Source organism: Rhinatrema bivittatum, chromosome 9, assembly GCF_901001135.1.
Source record: "Rhinatrema bivittatum chromosome 9, aRhiBiv1.1, whole genome shotgun sequence".
Classification (NCBI taxonomy): Eukaryota; Metazoa; Chordata; class Amphibia; order Gymnophiona; family Rhinatrematidae; genus Rhinatrema; species Rhinatrema bivittatum.
This window is the reverse complement of record NC_042623.1, coordinates 186,004,823-186,010,822: the sequence shown is the minus strand read 5'-3', so window position 1 is coordinate 186,010,822 and position 6,000 is coordinate 186,004,823.

Below are 6,000 nucleotides of genomic sequence, written 5' to 3'. Positions count from 1 at the left end.
CAATCTTCCAAACTGAATATGTCCTATATGATTTCTTGTAGAGTCGCAGTGATCAGTTTGCAACATATCCCTCCCTACACTCTTCCTCAGGAACTGCACTCTGTTGATCATTGTCTGTAGAGTATCTATCAAAATTCAAACAAGCAAGGCAGGAGAGTATTTTAGATCACAATGTAACCAAGTAGACTTTTCCTGTCATGATATAACATTTTCTGGCCAATCTTGAGATGTTATACATTGATTCACGATGAGATTTCTGTTGCAGGACTTTGACAAGATGTTCATTCAAAGGAGATGGAATGGGGTGGGCCACTGGGGCCATGGTCCCACCAAACTCTGAAGAATCCTGAAGATTCCTGAAGAATCACTGCAGAAGTTCTGGGGCCAGATCAGGCAGGTAGCAGTTGTTCGGCTGCAGGAGGAGAAGAGCAGTGATGCATCAGCTACATCCTGTACCTCTGAACCTCTGGGCCCGACCCCTGCTATGAGTCACATGGAACTTTGTACAGACTCATGGTTCAAAATAGCAGTTAGGACATGAGGCAGAAGAGGAGAATGTGATCAAGGCACTACCACTCTTCTGCTCCTACCATTGATCAGTGGGAAAGGGTATCCTAGGAGGGGAAGAGAGAGAAAGAGACAAGGGAAGATAGTGACGGGGTGAGGTAGGAGAAGAGAGAAGAGAAGGGAGGGGGGAAGACAGTTCTGGGGTAGAGTCAGGAGAAGAGAGGGGGGAGGGGTTGAGAGAAGGAGAGGATGGGGGGGGGGGGGGGGAGAGAGAGAGAGAGACCGGTGGGAGGCATGGGGGCTAGAGGAAAGGGGTGGGGCTTAGTTGGTTTGGCCCCCCCCAACTAAAAAGGCATTCTGCTGCCCGTGGTCATTGGATATTCGGCAGCTACGAAGCAAGTTCAAAACCCCTGCATGAGCTTCTGTATCCTAATTTCATCAATTCTCGCCAGCTGGATTTGCCCTGGAGACCAAAGAGAAGACATTGAGTGAAGCCTCAACTTTCCCTAAGAGGCATGAAGACAACAGATCAGTAGAAACCCTAAAACAGAATTCAGTTGCAATCATTGCATCCAAATCTAATTCAGGGACTGATGATTTGTTTGTACTTGGAAGGGCTGTGTGGGTGCAAATAAATAAAGGACTACATTAATACATGCATACATAAAACGCCTTTGTCTTTTTTAGATGTTGGTGTATTACTTTACATTTGGGACCAATTTAGGATAGAAAACATCATATATAATCAGGATAGCACACCGAAAGGCACTGAAAGAAATATATTTGCACTATGCCACTATAGTGATCCCAGTTAATGGTTTAGGAACGTCCTATAAAATATTAAGGACTATGATATATTTCTTTACATGATTTAATCTGTTGTGTTTACTGTCACCCAGAAATGCAACAGAACTGAGTGATTTATGAAAGAAAAAATTGAAGACACCTTGGTAAGATAATTTGTTTCTTTTCCTTTGGATTTTGTGTTATGACCAAGCAAGATATATAAAAATCAGAAGTTAGAAAAACTGGCCATGTGACAAATGTAAGCAATGTCTTCGTAAAGCAAGCGGGTCGGATAGGTTGATGGAAGCCGATTTACTCTCAGTGCTGAACTAGTGAACGTCTATTTTATTCAGTTCCCTGCTGGAGCCCCCTTTTTTTTTTTTTTTTCTTGGTTTAATCACTATTGACACTGAAGCCTATGACAAGTAGGGTGGGACAAATCAAGCACCGTGTCCGTGGTCTGTGGTGAAAGAGAAACGCCGTTGTGTGTCATGGCTTCTTTTTCACTTTTTCTCCAGATCCTGGCCTGGTCAGAAATCTGACTGCCACAGCGCTCGTCCCTACGGCCCTGACCTTGACGTGGGACCCTCCAGACGGCGGTGCCACTTCCTACAGGCTTACGGTTCTGGAAATCCCTTCAATCAATGTAACAGTTGCAACGGAAAACGCCACCATCACTGACCTGCTGCCCGGCAGCCTCTACACCGTCAGGGTGTTTGCACAGAACGGCGCGAGGGAAGGGGATCCAGCCACAGTATCAGCTTTTACAGGTCAGTGTTTTGCTCGCACCACAGAAGTGCAAAGGAGCCGGATCCAGCCTCGCATCCTATTTTACTTTCGTTTTTTTTTTTTTTGGAGGGAAGGCAGAAAGGGAAGGGGGAGGGGGGGGGGGAGCCCAGCTGTGATCTTCTGCTCATTTGGGCTTCCAGTTCAATCAGAACCGGGACTAGAATCTATCTAGCGCCACGAACATTTATTTAAAAAAAAAAAAAAAAAGCAAACAAACTGGAGATTTTTCCCTCTATTCTATATCCTGCCCAAGTCACTTAGCCCAATCACTGCAGCATAGCGGAGTCTCCTTCTGCAACCTCGTGATCATGAACCCTAAATCCAGCCACTAGAAGACAATGATTTGGGCTCCTTCCCTCACAGCGGCTGTGAATGCTGCCTTGGCAGCGTCAAATGCAAGTCCTGCATTTGGTAGTGAGCAGCTCCGCCAATGGGCCAGCCACCTGTCCCCAGACCCTGTCATCCAATCTCCTGTGTTCACTAAGAATCGGACTTTGAACAGGAAGATCCACAAGCAAACTGACTATGCTCTAATCCAGAAACAATATGGAAGCAATCGTACATTTCTAAGTAACGGCAATAGCCAGTGTTTGCAAATCCCCCAGTACAGGAGCGGGGCTGGACCCAGGAACAGCAGGCTTGAACGGCTCTGGCCTGGCACCAGGGACTTCTTCCTGACTAGCCACCTCCCCCTCAGTTTGAGCCCTGGGGCTTCCGGTCACCAGCAAGGCTTTGCAGGAGGAGCACTTGGAAACAGTGTTTGAAACGACACCCACAAAGGCAGATCTGGCTGCAGGGAACTGAGAGACAAAAAAAAGGGTGTCCGGGAAAACAAACAAGGAACAAGGGAGTGCACCGCAGGACACAGGATAGGCAGGTAAACAGACAAGCCAGAGCAAAAACCGGGAGACAGTAAAAGGGGCCGAAAGAGGGCTCCTGCATCATTTGAAACGGTTATTAAATCCACCCTGCGTTCTGTACAGTCCTGCAATCTTTATTATTTCTCAGTTTGTAATGTCACAGAGTGTGAGTCCCTGGGCAGCGGCAGAGTTCATCCTTACCTAGCGCATGAGGCATGACTGGATCCACGCCTTCAGTAGCAGACACCCAACTGGCTGGGACAGAGATGAGGCATCACCTATACCAACCTCTTCCCCCGCAGGTTGAGCCTTTGAGTTCTGAAGCTGACAGGGCTTGGGACAGGGGTGGCCAACGTCAGGGCTTAAGAGCCACAAACAGGCCAGGTTTTCGATATTCGTAATGAATATGCATGAGATTGATTTGCATTCAATAGAGGCAGAATGTGCAAATCTATCTCATGCATATTCATTGGGGATAACCTGAAAACCAGGGCTGTTTGTGGCTCTTGAGGACTGGAGTAGGACACTCCTGGCTTAGGAGAAGCATCCACAGCAGATGAGCGGCCCAAGGGTCTAAGGCAGGTGGCAGTTAAGCAGTGTCGGTATGTAGGCAAGGGAGTCTGAGTTGGCAACAAGAGATCAGTCAGAGGAGGGCAAGGAGAAATGGAAGACAAGGAAGAGGAGATGGACACGACCAGGGAGACAAGACAGATCAGAGACTGAGACAAGGAAGGAGCTAGGAGGTCAAGGAATGAAGGCAATACAGACACTGGAACAAGAGTGGAACATAGACAAGGCAGATACTGGAAAATGGCAGGAACTAGCAACGAATACTAGAGATGTGAATCGTGTCCTCGATCGTCTTAACGATCGATTTCGGCTGGGAGGGGGAGGGAATCGTATCGTTGCCGTTTGGGTGTTTAGAATATCGTGAAAATCGTTAAAATCGTGAACCGGCACACTAAAACCCCCTAAAACCCACCCCCGACCCTTTAAATTAAATCCCCCACCCCCAAATGCCTTAAATTACCCTGGGATCCAGCGGTGGTCCATAGCTAAATCGGGGGAAGGGGGAGGGCAGGAAAACCGGCACCCTAAATCCCCCTAAAACCCACCCCCGACCCTTTAAATTAAATCCCCCCCTCCCGAACCCCCCCAAATGCCTTAAAGTACCCTGGGGTCCAGCGGCGGTCCGAAACGGGCCGAAAACCGGCACACTAAATCCCCCTAAAACCCACCCCCGACCCTTTAAATTAAATCCCCTCCTGAACCCCCCCAAATGCCTTAAAGTACCCTGGGGTCCAGCGGCGGTCCGAAACGGGCTCCTGCTGTTGAAGCGTGTTGTCTTCAGCCGGCGCCATTTTGCAAAATGGCCGCCGCAAAATGGCGGCGGCCATAGACCAACACGATTCGACCGCAGGAGGTCGCTTCCGGACCCCCGCTGGACTTTTGGCAAGTCTTGTGGGGGTCAGGAGGCCCCCCCAAGCTGGCTAAAAGTCTCTGGGGGTCCAGCGGGCATCCGGGAGCGATCTCCTGCCGCGAATCGTTTTCCGTACGGATAATGGCGCCGGCAGGAGATCAACTGCAGGAGGTCGTTCAGCGAGGGTTCCGGACCTCCGCTGAACGACCTCCTGCAGTCGATCTCCTGCCGGCGCCATTATCCGTACGGAAAACGATTCGCGGCAGGAGATCGCTCCCGGACGCCCGCTGGACCCCCAGAGACTTTTAGCCAGCTTGGGGGGGCCTCCTGACCCCCACAAGACTTGCCAAAAGTCCAGCGGGGGTCCGGAAGCGACCTCCTGCGGTCGAATCGTGTTGGTCTATGGCCGCCGCCATTTTGCGGCGGCCATTTTGCAAAATGGCGCCGGCTGAAGACAACACGCTTCAACAGCAGGAGCCCGTTTCGGACCGCCGCTGGACCCCAGGGTACTTTAAGGCATTTGGGGAGGTTTGGGAGGGGGGGGGATTTAATTTAAAGGGCCGGGGGTGGGTTTTAGGGGGTTTTAGTGTGCCGGTTTTCCTGCCCTCCCCCTTCCCCCGATTCACGATTTTTTGACGATAAATCGGGGGAATTGGTATTGTATCGTGGCCCTAACGATTTTTGACGATTTAAAATATATCGGACGATATTTTAAATCGTCAAAAAACGATTCACATCCCTAACGAATACCAGCAAAGTGCAGGAGGTCCTATTGCTGAGGCATCGGGGAGATGCTGAGCTGTCCTTGAAATATCAAAGGACCATGACGACATCTGGCCACATCCCCACAGAGTTTCCTGCCAGTGGTTAGCTTTCACGTGTGCCTAAGGAGAGGTACATCAGGGGAGAACATTGGAGGTGCAGCCTACCAGGCCCAGGTCTGCGTGTGAGGTAAGGCGCACCAGCCACCGGACCGGTTCCATAGTCAGTGAACATTATAGTACCCCCTCTTCTAAGCACCCTGCCCAAGCTCATTGGCTTAGATTTATGGACTGTAGCTTTCCATGAGATTAGGTAATGAAGCTTTCCTCGTATTCTCCTGGCATCTAGTAATTCTTGGACATCAAACTAAACTCAGTGTTTGTGTTTGTGGCTACAGTGGTAGGAGGGGGAATTTGGCAGGAATTCCAAGTTAGCACTACAAGTGACATATGGAATGAATTGTGTGTCCAGATGGTGTAAGGCAGCTGTAGCTGGTATGTGACAGGTCCCAGTTGGTGAAGTACTAAAAAGGGTCCAATGAAGTAAGGAGAGAATTTTGCTGAAGGAGTCTAGACAAATGTTCCTGGTGCTAATCCAGACATTTTTCCCCTCACTTAAACTGGGGTTCGGGGCGGTACCTTTTATCAGCTCCCCTTTTGTACTTTTCTGCAGTCTTGAGAATGAACTGGTAAGTCCTCTTCCAGAGCTGCTTAAGATTGTGGGTGCTGGGTTCTGCCAATGGACAAGGAGGAGTCAGTTGTACTGGAACTTGAATTTTAGGGTGCTGTCCATTACACCATGATAAATGGTGAGGATCCTGCTGATTCTCCCACATAATTGTTGTGGCAAAACTTGGCCCAAGGTAGCAGAGAGCAC